Consider the following 18725-nt stretch of genomic DNA (forward strand, 5'->3'; position numbering starts at 1 on the left):
GCTTTTAACAATTAATAATCATTTTTATGCATCTGCCACCTTTCTTCTAAAGAGCTCAAAGCATTTTACATTTGTTATCTCATTAATTCCTAAGACTGTCCCTGTGGGGAAGGTAATAAGTATTTTAACATTTAAATGTTTATCTTTAAGAATTTCTCAAGCATACATCAATTACTTCCAAAAATGTAAATGTTCATTAGTTTTGTTTTACTGTTCCTCTGGCTTTAATGTGCATAACACATTTGTTCAACTCTTTAAATGTGTTAATCATAGTAAATCTTATTTGGAAAACTAGAAATTAAGTTGCCAAGATAATGTGAGGGTAGAGGTTGCAGGGAGGGAGGAAGCATTTGACTTCACCTTTCTCACTGAAAGAAGTTTGGTCCAATTGGTGGTAAATACAGATGACATGAATGTGCTGTGGCTCTCCTGTATCTTTTCTGTATCCCATTCTTTCCAAAAAGTGTGCCTCACAAGGGTAAGGGCTGTGTCTAAAACCCTGAGGCAGATTGAGCTACTATTTCCGTCTTTGTTTTTTGCTAATTCTATGGAACAGAATACTGATGCATTCTATTAAGAGTTACATCCCAAAGAGTCACAGAATAATAAGGACTAGAAACCTGTCTCCCGAGCCCTGCCTTTCTCTGAACTGGCCATACTTATCTCAACTTTCTAACTAGAAAAATGACCTGCTCCTTAGGGAAGCAGTAGAGATTAATTGACCAATGTTGGGAAAGTGTTGTAAAGATGAAGCATTCTGCATAAATGTTTAAGTATCATTATTACATTGCAATTTCAAATTGAAGTTCTAACTTTGAAATGTGATGATACACTTCCCAAGAAAGCCCTTTCATAACCACATATATAGGTTTATTTTTCACTCTTAACGGTCTAACTCATGGTTATGAAACTTTATTGCACTTGATGGAGGGCCCTTGCATTTATTAGTTTTAAACTGCTGGTTTCTGGGGTATTTATGTAAATGAGGGAAAGATACCAAAACAGTAAATAATAAGCATGTCACTGCTGCTTAAAAATCTGTTGGTAAAAACAACTTTTGTTTTGTTACACAAAAACCCTAAAACATAACACGGAAAAATAGAGCTTTGGCATCTATGCATCTGTGTGTTTTGGTTTGGGGGTTTTATGATGGTGGTTTCCCCCTGAGCATTCCTTTTCCATTCTGTAAATATTGTGTCTCACTTCCACATTTTCCACATTTATCATCATACATATCATGTATGTGTGACTGTATACATATATGGAGAGAAAGAGAAGTGAGTAAAATGCTACATTTTAAGATTTTTTTATTTAACAAAATGTTAAAAAGTATACCAGATGGCTAATTATAGCTCCCAGAAACAAAAGGCCACACCTAAGTTTACTGCAGTTGCCTCATAAGGAATGTTATGATAAAATCATGGTTCCATAAACTTGACAACAAAACCACAAAATAAACTTCAAATTTAAATTCAAATTCTGATTCGTTTAAAAATTCATGCCACTTTACTTCCCAATGTGCTTGTGTGCTAAGTTGCCTCAGTCATGTCCAACTCTTTGGGACCCTATGGACTCTAGCCCATCAGGCTCCTCTGTCTATGGGATTCTCCAGGCAAGAATACTAGAGTGGGTTGCTATGCCCTCTTGCAGGGGATCTTCCCAACCCAGGGACTGAACCCGAGTATCTTCGGTCTCCTGCATTGGCAGGCAGATTCTTTACCACTGGCGCCACCTGGGAAACCCTTACTTCCCAGCAGCTTCAGTCGTGTCTGACTCTGTGCGACCCCATAGACAGCAGCCCACCAGGCTCCTCTGTCCGCGGGACTTTCCAGGCAAGAGTACTGGAGTGTGTTGCCATTGCCTTCTCCGTTCTTCCCAGCAGAGGACAAAAAATACTTCTTTTGCAGTCATTAAAAAACTCAGAATTTTCTAACAACATATTCTTTATCTCCAGGTTTTCTTCACAATGCCTTTCTACTCATTATCTTGGGTGGATTTTTTTTTTCTCAAGTTGAATATCTATATCCATATTCCTAAGTCAAAAAGTTACATATCATTTGCAACAGCAGTGAAAACTCATAAAGTTCTAAATGTTCAACAATATTCTTAAAAATTATGGTTAAATAAAGGACTTCTGTTCAGTCATTAAAAAAATCATGTTCCTGCACTTAATATATGATCCAGCCATTCCACTCCTAGTTATTTACCCAAGAGAAAAGGAAGCATATACAAAGACTTGTACATGAATGTTCACAGCAGCCTTATTTGTATAGACTCAAACTGGAAACAACCCAAACATCTATCAACAAGTGGATAGACAAATTGTGGGATATCATACAGTAAAACACTACTTAGCAATGAGAAGTAGTGAACTGTGGAAAAACTTAAAGACATGGATGAATCTCAATATAATTTTGCTGAATGAAAAAATTTAATTAAAAAAATACATATCCATTTACAAAGCATTCTAGAAAATACAAGCTACAGTGTCAAAAAGCAGATCAACAATAGTGCTCAGGAGTGGTAAGTGGGATAGTAGGGAAAGGGAGGATTACTAAGGGGCAGAAGGAAAATTCTGGGGCTTCACTATATTGATTGTGAAAATGACTTCCTAGATGTCAAAACTTATCAAGTTGTACTCCTTTAGTACATGCAGTGTTTGAATGTCAGTTATACCTCAAAAAGCTGTTTTTAAAAAATCATGTGCTAGGACAATACACTACATTAGAAGAAAATGAAATATTTATTACAAAGTAAAAATGCATATTTTAAAACAGCCTGAAAACTGTGACTCCAAATTATGACTTTTAAAAAATATGTGCATATATGTATACACACACACACACAATACTATATGGATAACCCCCCAAATGTTAACAGTGCTTACTTCTTAATGGTGGGGGGTTTTCTTTCTGTATTTTCTGTCTTATAATGAACCCGTTTTTAATTAATGGAACAAGTGAAACAATCTAATTTGGAGGAGGTTGGGAAAGCAAAATATGAGTTTCTTCACCCTAAGTTCTACTATCCAAAGTGATAATGAACTTAGGGACATGGCCTGGGAATACCATAACCAGCTCACAGCTCCAAGTTCACAAAGCTGTCACCAGATAGTAATAGCCTATTCCCTAGCACCATGGTAGGGAATTCTAAGCTTAATACCCTTAGTCTGAGTATTCAAAAATTCAAACCACGACTTTTCTGTGATACCTACTCATGTAAACAGAAATGCATACAAGGATGAATCTCAATATAATTTTGCTGAACAGATAGTGATTAGGAGGCATTTGTAGTTATTCTAAATGGGTATGGAATATATATGGGCTTCCCAGGGGGTGCCAGTGGTAAAGATCCTGCCTGCCAATGCAGGAAACATAAGAGACTCTGGTTCGATCCCTGGGTCAGGAAGATCCCCTGGAGGAGGGAACAGCAACCAACTCCAGTATTCTTGCCTAGAGAATCCCATGGACAGAGACACCTGGAAGGCATGGTCCATAGGGTCACAAAGAGTTGGACACAACTGAAGTGACTTAGCACAGCACAGAATATGGAATATATATATATATATATATATATATATATATATAGCATCTGCTGTAGATTTAAATGTATCAATGGGTATTAGTTCCAATTCTTTCTTTAATGGACAAGTAATTTCTCCTGTCTAGTTCTTGGTTTCTGGCATGTAAAATAAGAAAGTAGAATTTATATCTAAGCTTCCTCCTAGTTCCAATGTTCTATGATTCTATGCCACCATCGTTAAAACTATCAAGAGGACTACATTTTATGTATCACACAAGGAGGTGATTTTTCCTTCCAGCTTTCTCTTCCAACTACTGGAAGTAATGAATGAAAAATATTTTGCAACTGAGTACAGCCTCTTAAGTTCCCTCATCAACTATTCAAAAGAGATGTGATTTTATTTATTTTTATTTATTTATTTTAGGTTGCACTGGGTCTTCCTTACAGTGCACAGGTTTCTCATTGCAGTGGCTTCTTTTGTTGTGGAGCACAAGCTTCAGAGCACAGGCTCAGTAGTAGTGGCATGGTTGCTTAGTTGCTCAGCAGCATGTAGAATCTTCCCAGGCCAAGGATGAGACCTGTGCCTCCTGCATTGGTAGGTGAATTCTTAACCACTGCACCACCAGAGAAGTCCAAGTGATGTGACATTAAATGATTACAAAATATTTTATAATTTAAAATGGTTCATTGAAATGTTAATGATTTTCTCTTGGAAGGAATTTTTTGACTAAAAATTGTAGCAAGCCAAATATGTGCTTTAGACTGGGATAATGTCTTTCATTTTGGGGGAAAACCATCCCCAAGGAAAAACATGCAAAAAGGCAAAATGATTGTCTGAGGAGGACTTTCATTAAATAGCTGAGAAAAGAAGAGAAGCAAAAGGCAAAGGAAAAAGGGAAAGATATACCTATCTGAAAGAAGAGTTCCAAAGAATAGCAAGGAGATATAAGAAAGCCTTCCTTAGTGATCAATGCAAAGAAATAGAGATAAACAATAGAATGGGAAAGACTAGAGATCGCTTCAAGAAAGTTAGAGATACCAAGGGAACATTTCATGGAAAGATGGGCATAATAAAGGACAGAAACAGTATGGACCTAACAGAAGCAGAAGATATTAAGAAGAGGTGGCAAGAATACACAGAAGAACTATAAAAAAAGAGATCTTAATGACCCAAATAACTGTGATGGCGTGACCACTCACCTAGAGCCAGACATCTTGGTGTATGAAGTTAAGTGGGCCTTAGGAAGCATCACTACAAACAAAACTAGTGGAGGTGATGGAATTCCAGCTGAGCTATTTCAAATCCTAAAAGATGATGCTACTAAAGTTCTGCACTCAAATGCCAGCAAATTTGGAAAACTTAGAGGCCACAGGAATAGAAAAGGTGAGTTTTCATTGCAATCCCAAAGAAGGGCAATGCCAAAGAATGTTCAAACTACCACACAATTGCACTCTTTTCACACGCTAGCAAGGTAATGCTCAAAATCCTTCAAGCTAGACATCAACAGTACGTGAACCAAGAACTTCTAGATTACAAGCTGGATTTAGAAAAGGCAGAGGAACCAGAGATCAAATTGCCAACATCCACTGGATCATAGAAAAAGCTAGAGAATTCCAGAAAAACATCTACTTCTGCTTCATTGACTGTACTAAAGCCTTTGATCGTGTGGATCACAACAAACTGGAAAATTTTTCAAGAAATGGGAATACCAGACCACCTTACCTGCCTCCTAGAAATCTGTATTCAGGTCAAAAAGCAACAGTTAGAACAGGACATGGAACAACAGACTGGTTCCAAATTGGGAAAGGAGTACGTCAAGGCTGTATATTGTCACCCTGGTTATTTAACTTATATGCAGAGTACACCATGAAAAATGCTGGGCTGGATGAAGCTCAAGCTGGAATTGCCGGGAGAAGTATCAATAACCTCAGATATGCAGATGATACCACCCTTACAGCAGAAAGTGAAGAGGAACTAAAGAGCCTCTTGATGAAAGTGAAAGAGGAGAGTGAAAAAGCTGGCTTAAAACTCAACATTCAAAAAATGAAGATCATGGCATCCGGTCCTATCACTTCATGGCAAACAGATGGGGAAACAATGGAAACACTGACAGCCTTTATTTTCTTGGGATGTGGATGGTGACTTCAGGCATGAAATTAAAAGATGCCTGCTCCTTGGAAGAAAAGCCATGATGAAGCTAGACAGCGTATTAAGAAGCCGAGACATTACTTTGCCTACAAAGTTAAAGCTATGGTTTTTCCAGTAGTCATGTATGAATGAGAGAGAGATGAGTTACAGTTGGACCATAAAGAAAGGTGAGTGCCAAAGAATTGATGCTTTTCAAACTGTGGTGTTGGAGAAGACTCTTGAGAGTCCCTGGGACTGCAAGGAGATCAAACCAGTCAATCCTAAAGGAAATCAACCCTAAATATTCATTGGAAGGACTGATGCTGAAGCTGAAGCTGAAGCTCTAATACGTTGGCCATTTGATGTGAAGAGCCAACTCACTGGAAAAGACCCTGATGCTGGGAAAGATTGAAGGCAGGAGAAGGGGACAACAGAGGACAAGATGGTTGGATGGCATCACTGATTCAATGGACATGAGTTTGAGCAAGCTCCGGGAGCTGGTGAAGGATAGGGAAACCTGGCCTGCTACAGTCCATAGGGTCTCAAAGAGTCAGACTCGATTGATCGACTGAACAACAAGAACACTTTCTTGCACTAAGCTCTTAGGTATTGCAAATTACCTAAAGTAATGAAAACATTTTACTCTGAAAACATTTTTATCTAAACTGATGTAATGAGTACCTCCTGTATCAGATCTTGGTGCAAATAGGTGGGATAGAAATGTGAATAAAAGCTTTAAATGTCCCTGTATAAACCAGAGCATATCTTCTTTACGTATCTACTTTGCATTACTGGTGGCTCAGTCGGTAAAGAGTCTGCCTGCAATACAGGAGACCCGGGATCAATTCCTGAATCAGGAGGATCCACTAGAGAAAGGAATGGCAGCCCCCTCCAGTATTCTGGCCTGGGAAATCCCATGAACAGAGGAGCCTAGCATGCTACAGTCCATGGAGTTGCAAAGAGTCAGACAAGACTGAGCGACTAACACTTTCACTTTCACTTTCACTTTTGCAACAGTGAGACAAATAACTAGAGTTCTATCTCTGAACTTTTCTTTAACTTGTATCTTGACTTGAAAAGAGATGGAAGATGTACTTTGTACCATTTTGCTACAAAGCAGATGTCCTCCCTAGGGTTGCATAAATGGGCAGCTTTGATACAATATTTTAAAAGATTTCCTAAAATGCACTATTTCCTGGGCCACATCCATAAGCAGGCATGCACTGCCTTTCTCAGAAATTTTCTGACATCCCGGTAGCAAGGCCTGAATAGGGAGCTGAAAGGAGGATGATTCTATGTCCCTCTATAAAGCCCACACTAACTGTTACGGCTAAAACACTTCCTTAAACTTCATTGCCAGGACAGAAATCCCTTTGCTTCCTTCATTCTCACTACCAACTCATAGATTCTTGGCACTAAAACCATGAAAACCAAAACTTATAGATGATGTAAGCTTTTAAAACTACCTATGCGCATTTTTCATAAGATTTCTCTTTCAATATACCTATATTTTAATTTTTCTAATTACAGAAACATATACTCAGGATAAAACAATCAAATAGGATCACATAGCTTCTTCAAAAAACAAGTAAAAAAAAAAACACAGAACACCTTTTGAAAAACAGAAAAGAACAGGGAAAAAATTTTAAAATCAACAGTTATTTCACCACCTGGAGATTAGCGACTGTTAAAGATTTGGTGTGCGTGTGCTGTTACTCCGGCCTGGGCCGCTGTTTTTCCCATTTCTTCTGCCTGACACTCTCCAGCGGATTTTCCCAACCCAGGGATCGAACTCGAGTCTCCTGCATTGCAGGCAGATTCTTTTACTGTATGAGCCACCAGGAAGCCCATTGATATATACACACATAACTTGATCTTTTATCACATACATATTGAGTTCCTAGGGCTTCCCTGGTAGCTCAGCTGGTAAAGAAGCTGCTTGCAATGTAGGAGATCTTGGTTCGATTCGTGGGTCAGGAAGATCCCCTGGAGAAGGGATAGGCTACCACTCCAGTATTCTTGGGCTTCCCTGGTGGCTCCAGTTGGTAAAGAATCCACCTGCAATTCGGGAGGCCTTGGTTCGATCCCTGAGTTGGGAAGATCCCCTGGAGGAGGGCATGGCAACCCACTCCGGTATTCTTGCCTGGAGAATCTCTATGGACAGAGGAGCCTGGTGAGCTACAGTCCATTTGTGGTCGCAAAGAGTCAGACACAACTAAGTACTGCACAGCATCAAGTTCCTGTTATACAGTCTTTTATCTTTGTATATAATTTTTAAAATAGGTTATATCAGACATACTATATTGCAGACTGTTTTTCACTTAGCAATAAATGATGATGATACATCAGAAATTCTTAGTGTGTGTTAGTTGCTCAGTCATGTCTGACTCTTTGTGAGTGCACGGACTGTAGCCCACCAGGCACCCCTGCCCATGGGATTCTCCAAGCAAGAATACTGGACTGGGTTGCCATTTCTTTCTCCAGGAGATCTTCCCGACCCAGGGATGGAACCTAGGTCTCCTACATTGCAAGCAGATCTTTACCATCTTAGTCACCAAAAATTCTTACCCAATGCCATTTTAATAATGGCTTAAGGATGTTACTAATTCTCTATTTTTAGACCAGCAAGCACATGAGCATTTCAATGCATCCTTCCAATACATATCATGTTACTTTCAACCAGTTAAGATAGTTATAGTAATATTAACAATGTCTTATATTCACATGGAACTTTATAGTTCACAATCTATTTTCATACATCATTTGGTCCTTACAATAAACTCAAGCAAACAGAGCAGAAACTCAGAAAGGTTACATAATTTCCCTAAAATCATAAAAAAAAGAATAGTAATAGGGAGTCCAGATTCAAACCTAGGTCTATCTATCTCTGCAGCCTGGGCTCCTCACTTTATGTCATCACCCCTGGTTGAAGCCTTCATTTTACAGATGAGTGATCCATGCTTAGAGAAGGGAGTAATGATGTGCCCAGAGTCACAAAGCTTCTTTAAGAAAGAATACAGGTAAAGTAGAACCCAGGTCTCCTGACTCCCTGTCCAAAGCTCTCTCAACTACATGCTGGGTCAACAAATTAGGAAAAAAAAAAACCGAAATTGCTTCATAGCTACAACGGTGACCAACACATGCTGTTACACTTCTCTGAAGATTACTTTGTATATTTGCTCAGTGCTGCGAAGTGCCAACCCGATGACACTTGCAATCCTGAGCTTATTTGATGTGGTTGGGAAGCAAATGAGATTCCAGTGCCCCTGTTGTGCATAGGTGCTCAATGAGCATTTCCTGCATAGTGGGAAAATGCCCTATATTTACAGTATTTGATCCAGTTTAACAGCAAGATCTAATGTTAAAATTAGCCTTGTAAAAGTTTTCACCCTGGTTCACACAAAAACAAGATTCTGAGATTATGACTAGCAATTTTTCATGAGTTGATTTATCTGAATAAAACCTATAAGGTTTTGAACCATTAAACATTCGATTTAGAAAAAAAATCTCAGCATACAGAATAAACTGAGAAATGGAACAGATCTGTTTCTTGTAATAATTATGAGCAATATCTCAAACTCAGCATCCTTAGACCATTGAGCTGTGTAGGATGAATGTGCTAATTAATCAATTACTACCCAACAATGTACCCCGTTTATTTATTGAAATGCACCAGAAACGTGTGCAGAATTGGTAATTATTAATCATCTTCAGTAACAAATATGACTCAAGTTCACCTTCATATAATTAATAGAGCATGTAGTTAGCTTTAACATCTTGGTTTATTAGAAACAGCAAGAAGGAATAAAAAGAAAGAGCAGAACTACAGTTGTGGTTCACTGAAGTGCTAGCTTGGACTAAATGTGCCTATGACTCACAGCAGCACCATTATTCATACCTGTCCAAACTATGGCCAGATGCTCTATTAAAAACTAAGCTTGTAAAAACCAAACTTTTTAACATGAATAAAATTTTAGATTTACAGTAAAGTTGTAAAAGCAGTCCAGAGAATTCCTACATACTCTCTACCTGGGTTTCCCTAATAAAATCCAAGTGTTAGAGCTTGATAACTTGCTTAGAATTGGGATCTTTGCTTATGGTAGGCAAACGCCTTATTGCATGCCTTCCAATTTAAAGATATTTCAAAAGTACTGTGATATGCATAGAAATAGCTGTTTAACAACAAATTTTGCAAGTGATTTCATTATGAAAAATAATTCTTTTTCTTTTTCCTGAAGATCATAATGTGTGCCCTCAAATTTCCTTTTGAGTCAGATAGACTCCTGGGTATAGATAGGCCATATTTTGGATCTATAATGCTATTTCCTGTTTACTTACTAATTGTATAACATCTAAAGTGTGTTAGTAACTTCACTTCTTTTGATTCTTTTTAATTGAAGTCAAACATGAGGTTTTGAATCCTATCAATGTAGGTTCGAGTCCCAGCTCTACTACCTGCCTGCCCTGTGACCAGAGCAGCTCATTGTAACCTCTAACTTTGGACACTCAGTTTCTTCAGTTTGAAAATGAGGAAAATGAAACCCTGATCTGTAATGTTCTTTCAATGAAACAATAAGTAGAAACTTGAATGCATGCTCAGTTGGTCAGTAATGTCTGTCTTTGCAACCCTATGGACTGTAGCCTGCCAGGCTCCTCTGTCCTTGGAATTCTCCAGGCAAGAATTTCTGGAGTGGGTTGCCATTCTCTTCTCCAGAGGAATCTTCCTGTCCCAGGAGGTTGAACCCGGGTCTCTTGTATCCCCTGCGTTGACAGGTGGATTCCTTACCACTGTGCTACCTGAGAAGCCCAGTTGGAAACTACTTAGCATGAAATAAATACTCAGTAACTGGCTAAGTATTATTACACTGACATCATGGCCCTCTGCAGCCACTTTTAGCTTAAAAAAATGAAATATGCACAAGCTGGAATCAAGACTGCTGGGAGAAATATCAGTAACCTCAGATATGCAGATGACACCACCCTTATGGCAGAAAGCAAAGAAGAACTAAAGAGCCTCTTGATGAAAGTGATAGAGGAGAGTGAAACAGTGGGCTTAAAGCTCAACGTTCAGAAAACTAAGATCATGGCATCTGGTCTCATCACTTCATGAGAAATAGATGGGGAAACAGTGGAAACAGTGTCAGACTTTATTTTTTTGGGCTCCAAAATCACTGCTGATGGTGATTGCAGCCAAGAAATTAAAAGACGCTTACTCCTTGGAAAGAAGGTTATGACCAACCTAGATAGCATATTTAAAAGCAGAGACATTACTTTGCCAACAAAGTTCCATCTAGTCAAGGCTATGGTTTTTCCAGTGGTCATGTATAGATGTGAGAGTTGGACGGTGAAGAAAGCTGAGCGCTGCAGAATTGATGCTTTTGAACTGTGGTGTTGGAGAAGACTCTTGAGAGTCTCTTGTACTGCAAGAAGATCCAAACAGTCCATCCTAAAGGAGATCAGTCCTGGGTGTTCATTGGAAGGACTGATGTTGAAGCTGAAACTCCAATACCTTGGCCACCTCATGCGAAGAGTTGACTCATTGGAAAAGACCCTAATGCTGGGAAGGATTGGGGGCAGGAGGAGAAGGGGACGACAGAGGATGAGATGGTTGGATGTCATCACCAACTCGATGGACATGGGTTTGGGTAAACTCCGGAAGTTGGTGATGGACAGGGAGGCCTGGCGTGCTGCGATTCATGGGGTCGCAAAGAGTCAGACACGATTGAGCGACTGAACTGAACTGATGCGTACACAAATCAAAAGGTATTTCATATAATGGAAACTGAAAATGTAGATTCACATTTTTGAAGTTTTCCTGAAGGGAAAACTGATAAAAATTTAATGCTGTGGAACTCCATTATTCTTGCTTGGAAAATTCCATGAACAGGGGAGCCTGGTGGCTACAATCCATGGGGCTGCAAAGAGTTGGACATGACAGAGCAACTGAGCACATGCACACAGTAAATTAAAGGGCTTACCAGGTGGCTCAGTGGTAAAGAATCCCCTGGCCAATACAGGAGACCTGGGATCAATCCCTGGGTTGGGCAGATTCCCCAGAGAGGGAAATGGCGACCCACCCCAGTATTCTTGCCTGGAAAATCACACACAGAGAGGAGCCTGAAGGGATACATTCCATGGGGTCACAAAAGAGTCAGACACGACTTAGTGACTAAACAACAACAGTAAATTAAAAACCTGTCCCATCTGAAAATATCAGTGGAATGCCACTTCCAAAACCTAAACTGACAAATCATAAATCAGTGGGTAGGCTACTGTATTTCTATGATAAAATGATTCAAGGCCCCTTTAAATGGAAAGCCCCCTCAGGGCATCTCAGTATTTGTTTATAGATCATTAACTACTTGACAGTGAGTCTGGAGAGGGGGCATAAAGACTCACAGCTAAAGTGCTAAGAGTCATGTCTGTTGAAGATCAGCAATAAAGCCAAAATATCTTAGGAATTTGATATGAAAATCTGATTTCTACTACAAAAATGCTCTATGCTATTCGTGAATAAAACTGTTAGTAGGACGAGGCTCACTTTACGAAGCTTAGACTAATATGGGTTTTATGACAAAGTGAGAATTTACTTGGTCATGTTTTCAAATGCTTCCAAACACTGACTACATATTATAAAGATTGTAACATTGAAAACATGCCCATAAAGTGGACTGTGTTATCTACCAGCATAAATCATACTTGGTTTCAAAAAGTCACAAATATTGCTTGCTACTGCTAGCATCCATTGGACAAGAGAATAGCATAGAAATGTTTCCTAATGAGAAGCTTACTGAAAGCTGAGAGACCAGAATTTTGATTCATGTTTCTCATGTATGATCTTAGATAAGCTTGTTTCCTAGTCTGTAGCTTAATTTCTCCAACTACCAAAATTAAAATTAAAACCACTGACCCTGAATACAATGATTCCCTTTCTCCAACATCCTTCAAACGTACTAATTGTATTCACTTTACCCACTTTCCACCCCCCCACACACACTTACTCAACAAATAAGAGTGCCTACCATATGCCAAGTTACTAGGTTCTGGGGTCACAAAGGTTAACAAAACACACAAAACCCTCTGACCTTATAAAGTTTACATTCCAGTGGGGTGGGGGAGGGAGAGAGAACTTGAAAGTAGTTTAGACATAGATACTTTTGGAAGAGATCCCTATACCTACTTTGTTCACAATAAAATGTCTGACCAGAGTAATTCTTCTTGTCACTCTTTGTAACAGCAGCCCCAGCTGCCAGCCGACTCCTTGGAAGCTTTCAGAACATCAATCAATTCCACAGAAGGACTCAAAAAGATCTAGATAAGAATATAGCAGTTCTTTCCTTTCCTAATGACTCCTGCCATAACTCAGTACCTCCAAGAGAATGATTTTGCATAAAACCCATGTATATTGTCCTTCCCAGGGAAGACACAACCATATAGGAATGGAGCAGCAAGCACCACTTGCCACCAGTAGAAATGGGAAGAATGAATGAGCATCCTTCCTGTTGTAGAGATAACTCATGCACTTCCTCTGGTGCTGAGCTTGGCTTAGAGGGCACTGAACTGTTAGGCAAATTTGGTTCCTAGGAGACTCAGGACGGTGGCTCTTTGGAGTATGTTTTTAAATTTCACAACATGCTGGAATATGAACTGGGGCAGCAGCAATTCCATGGTCTTCCTTTTCTTAAACCAAAAGTTCTAAAGCTTCAAACTAGAAACTGTAAATGAAATTCTAATTGGAAATATTTCTATCCCTTTTAAATAATTCCTTTATCTTTTACCAACATGTTAACATATGCACTTAGTATCTTGCTTTTAATTCTTCTTCTGACAATAGCAGTGAATAAAAATCTACATGCCTACCCTATTTTCTTTTAAATCACATTATGAGCACACACACACACAGAAATATAGTGATCAGGATCTCACAGTATGGTGATAGAAACAATACAAGGATAAAGATTCTATATATGTACGAAGTCATGCTTGGCTCATGTCCACTATATATGGTTTCTGTACATATTTGTTAATAAATACTAATAGGATGTGTTAATAGGTAATATATTACAGAACTCATTGTTTTCAAGCTTTTTATTGAAGTTTAACATACATGCAGAAAAGGGCACACATCATATGTGTTTAGTAGTTCACAAACTGAATATACCCATTTAACAAGAATCAGATCAAGAAAGAGAATAATCCATAGGTTCATCAACTATAAAAAATGTATTACTCTCCTGCTGGTGGTGGTAGTTTAGTCAATAAGTCGTGTCCAACTCTTGCAATCCCATGGACTGTAGCCGCCAGGCTCCTCTGTCCATGGGATTCTCTAGGCAGGAATACTGGAGTGGGTTGCCATTTCCTTCTCTAGGGGATCTTCCCAACCCAGGGATCAAACAGATATCCTACATTGCAGGCAGAGTCTTTACCAACTGAGCTAACAGGGAAGCCCATTTACTCTGGTGGGGGATGCTAATAATGCGGAAGGCTATGCATATGAGGCACAGGGAATTTATGAGAAAGATCTGTACCTTCCTCTTAATTTTGTAGTGAGTCTAAAACCACTCTTAAAAAATAGAACTATAAAAATAAAAGAATGTTTTTTAAAAGACAGAATAATTCCAGTCCCCCGGAAGTCACCTCATACTCCTCCTAGTAACCGTCTCTGCCCACCAGCAGTGATCACTACTCTTCTAACAGAACAGATGAGTTTAGGCCAGTTTTTATACTTCATAGAAATGAAATCAAACAGTAAATACTTTGACACCTTACTTCTTTCACTATTCCCTATGTTTGTGAGATTCATGCATGCTGTGTGTGACTGTAGATCATTCTTGTTGCTGTGTAGTAGTCTATCATGTGAATGTGCCATAATTTGTTATCTGCTCTACTACTGATACAAATTTGAGTACTTTCCTGGTTGAGTACTACAAATATAAATAGCGCTGCTATGAATATTCTAGTATATGTCTTTTGAAGAACATATGCACACAATTTCTGTTGGGAATTGCCATGGACTGTTTGTGACCCCATAAAGTTTTTCAACAGTTTATCTTGAAAACGTTGAAGCCCTAATACCCAGTGTGATGGTATTTGGAGAGAAGTCCTCATGTGTGAGGAGGGGATAAAGGTTAGGTGAAGTCATAAAGGTGTGACCCTATAATAGGCCTGGTACCCTAACTGGAAAAGAGTCAGACACAGAGTTAGCTCTGCCTACCACGGGAGGATTTACAGCAAGAGGGAAATATAAGCCAAGAAGAGAAGTCTCACAGGGAACCCAACTGGCTGGCACCTGATCCTGGACTTCCCAGTCCCCAGAACTGTGAGAAATAAATTTGTTGTTGGCTAAATTTAGTCTGTGGTATTTTGTTATGGCAGCCTGAGCACACTACCTAGGAGTGGCATGGCTGGGTCATAAAGTATGCATTTATTTAGCTTTAACTAATAAACTGCCAAAAAAATTTCCAAAGTGGTTGCCAACCATGTATAAAAGTTCTAACTGCTGCTTATCCTTAGTACTTTCTATCTTTTCTTTCTTAGCCCACTCCAGTGGGTGTGTAATATATAAGGTAATATATATTTTATTAATAGTTCCCACTTCTCATATGATTAGAGAAACTAAGCACTTTTTCACATTATTGAACATCTAGATGTTCCCCTTTAGGAAGGGTCCATTAAATATTTTGGCCAGCTTTCTATTAGATTGTCTTTTTAAAATGATTTGTTCTAGATACCAAATGCTTTGTCAGATATATGTAATGCAAATACTTTTTTCACTCTTTTGATTACCTTTTTACTCTCTCAATAATGCCTTTTAATGAACAGAAATTCTTAATTTTAATATATTCCAAACTATCAACTTTGTAGAACTTATTTTTAACATGTTCTGAACATTTACAATGTCATAAGTGCTTTTAAAACAAAACCAAAACAAAATCCCTTCTTTCTAGGAGCAGCATGATACACCCATGCACATGTTAAAAGCTGTACAAGGCAGCACTACTTATAGATATTTTCAAGGGGTTCTGTCTAAGGGATAGGTCATTTCTCCATACTGTGTGGAAAACTAAGTATTTGTGCATTTAATGCACTTAATTGCTGGACACTAAGCAATGTTTTTAAATACTGACTTAGGCTTTTGAATAACAACTTGTAAGTCCCTTTGGGGGCACTTGAAGAATTAGAACTGAAAATTCATCGCTATGAAGAATTAGAACAGAAAAGAAAATCAAGCATCTGATCTGAATTGTATTTTTTTGAGAGATTATCTTATTTCAATTATGGAAGGAGTACTATATAAAGTTAACAAAAGATATCTAGATGTCATGTTCTTCAGCTCTGTATCTTTAGGTTGGGGTAATATTTCATTAAAATACTCTTGAAAACCTAGGTGTGGTACACCATCTATCAGAAATCTTTGCATGAACTTCCTATCTTAGAATAGAAAAGAGAGATAATCAAAGAGCCTTGGATTAGAGAAACCTTTACCACTGATGAGGTTTTTCCAGGAGACCATCTTCCAACAGAAATCCTTCAGTTCCCTAGCTGTTTTACAAGCCTCCATGAGACAATGCAGTGCTACCTATGTAAATTTCGGTTCTCTTTATCGGTGGTTTTTACCTTATATACTACAGAACGTAGGATTTCTCAGACTGAATTCAGAGGTTCCCCAAATGTTTGATTCAAATTTTATTTTTTAAAATAGATTTATATATTGTCAAAAGGGAAATGTCAAATATTTTTAACATACTTCAAACTGCCCATGCATTAATTTGATGTTAAGTCATTTCAGTATAGATCTCAAAGTTCATCTCCACTTGTCATCTTTAGTTGAAGCACATGCCCAAGATTTCAAGGTGAATCACTTAAAAACCACTCTTACTTATATCTACTTCTCCCGAGAGATCAGGATTTTCTTGATAGTAAACAACCAAAACAGAGTAAGAAATAAACTGTTATTTAAAAAAAAGAAGAAAAAAAAAAGAAACTATCCTCAGGCTACTATAACTGCAACTGTTGTCCATAGCCCCCAACTTCAAAAAATTCTGAGCATAAAACAGCAGGGTCAAGAGTCCACTGGCAGTGGGCCAGCCATGGCATCCGAACCATATACACTCCTGTTGGTCTTACCTATGTCTCTGCCAGCCAGTCTCCCTTGATTCCTTCCCATCTCTAAGCTTGGTTCTGAAGACTTCCTATTTACTATTTTAGCTATCCAACTGCCTTCCAATAAATTCCTTTTCTGCTAAAAGCAAAACAAAACAAAGTAAAAACCCAAGACAACAACAAACTAGTCTCATTTTTAAAATTTACCTTTAATATTAAAATTTTGCACTTAATAAATGTTTAGTAATAAAACACAAGTTTTCATCTACTTTATAGGTTGGGGTTCTATGACAGATTTTGTTTCAAAAAGAACTCCATCTTTTTAAAATTCAATTTGAATTCCTGCAATGGTTACTGCCTTGAAGGCACTGCCACGTGGAGCTACTTAGCCTCAGCATCCAGAGCTCCTGGAAGGAAGTTAGAATTAAACAAATACCACTTTCTTTGTAAGCTTTGGGCTTCAAGAACCAGTCACCTCAAGATCTCAATATCCGATATCAGTTTCAACACAATTTTTCCTAATCATCTTTTCATTGCCTTTGGTGCTGCCTATTGCTGAAGCAGTAGAAACTAGAGATACAACAGCTCTCTTGTCAGGTGTGGTTCTCAGCATTACCAGGATCTGTGCTTGTTTAGGGGGTGTGTATATGCACCAAGAAGAAATGGACAGATGTGACTTTAAAGGGCCTCCTGAATCAAGCCTTGCCCTGAAAACTTTTGTGCTATTGAGGTTCAGAACTGAGCTTTGGTGTCTGAAAGTTCCCAAGAAAGAGTAAACTGGGTAGTTTCATATTCTTGGTTATTGATTGCACAAACCAATATAATGGAAAAATTGATACTGAACAAATTAATATTGTGTTAAATGGAAAACAAAATGTTTTCTTCACAACAAATAATGCACTGAAAAACATCATCTATAGTTTGCATTTGCTAGTTACAAAGAAGGTCAAAGAAGTGAGATGGCTGAAATTTGCGTAAGTAATATTTCATAGTTTCAGAATTCTCAACAGAAGAAGGAATCGTAGGAAACTATTATAATCAGTTCCTCCTGTATCACTAAGGAGTCTTTTCTCCATTATTTTTATTGGATTTTTGTTACCTCCCAAGTTAATATTGTACCTAGATATTAAATACTGTTGGTTAAAAATTTAAAAAGTTTAGAGAACGTATTCAATGTATTTAACATTGAAATGGAGAAGAGATTTAATGTTTAACAAAGACAAAAATATGTCTATATTAACTGAGCAACATCTCCATGGTGAGAAGTACTATATTAAATATAAACCCATTATGTAAAAACTGTTAAAAATCATGGTACGGAATTTTAAATGTTAAATATAAACCCATTATGAAAAAAGTTAAAAACGTTAAATCTGAAATCATAGTACTGAATCACTTCCCAGATTCTTGTCTTAGCCTCCTTCCAACCATTTCTGTGCAAATGTAACTATATCGTGCCTCCCCATAAAATCTTTTAAAAACTTTTATCTAACAGGGAATCCTATAAAGGTAAGGTTTAAATTATTTGCGTGAGGACAAGGCCCCTGAAATTACTTATCCTACAAGATCTGGCACATGGTTATAGGTGCTCAATCAATGTTTGTTAAAGGAATCAATAAAAACTGGAGAATGTAAGAGTCGCTACACTTATATTCCCTTATATTATATATTATACTTATATAATTTAATATAACTTAATTATATAATAAACATGTAATTTATATAATTCAATAATTATATTATTAAATATATTGTGTATTTATAATAATTTATATTATATGTGGCGAACACTTATATTCGCCACATCCTCCATTCCCCTTGAGTTTTCAGCAACAATATTAACAGCAGTGGTTATATGGTACTTACACATAATTATCTCATTTACATCCAGCACTCTCCAGACACATTTATGTATGGTTTTTTCCCAAACATGAATTTAAGACATGTAAGAGGAAATGCCTCTCTAGAAAAC

The 18725-nt window shown here is 37.9% G+C and overlaps 2 long non-coding RNA genes and 1 pseudogene across 5 annotated transcripts in view; 2 read left to right on the forward strand and 1 right to left on the reverse strand.

Annotated features, from left to right (window-relative positions):
• LOC145514311 (uncharacterized) overlaps window positions 1-18725 on the reverse strand; it is a 178579-nt gene that overhangs the window by 159277 nt on the left and 577 nt on the right. For all 4 annotated transcript variants that reach the window (XR_014060039.1, XR_014060037.1, XR_014060038.1 and 1 more), the window contains exon 2: window positions 16778-16889. This is a non-coding gene — a long non-coding RNA (uncharacterized LOC145514311). The remainder of the gene's footprint in view (window positions 1-16777; window positions 16890-18725) is intronic.
• On the forward strand, window positions 9867-14727 carry LOC145514314 (uncharacterized). The gene is made up of 3 exons (XR_014060043.1): window positions 9867-11361; window positions 11574-13873; window positions 14092-14727. It is a non-coding gene; the product is annotated as an uncharacterized LOC145514314 (long non-coding RNA).
• On the forward strand, window positions 17101-17429 carry LOC145512418 (small integral membrane protein 30-like; annotated as a pseudogene).

This window comes from Giraffa tippelskirchi, chromosome 7, assembly GCF_054371585.1.
Source record: "Giraffa tippelskirchi isolate mGirTip1 chromosome 7, T2T-mGirTip1v1.2.pri, whole genome shotgun sequence".
Taxonomy (NCBI): domain Eukaryota; kingdom Metazoa; phylum Chordata; class Mammalia; order Artiodactyla; family Giraffidae; genus Giraffa; species Giraffa tippelskirchi.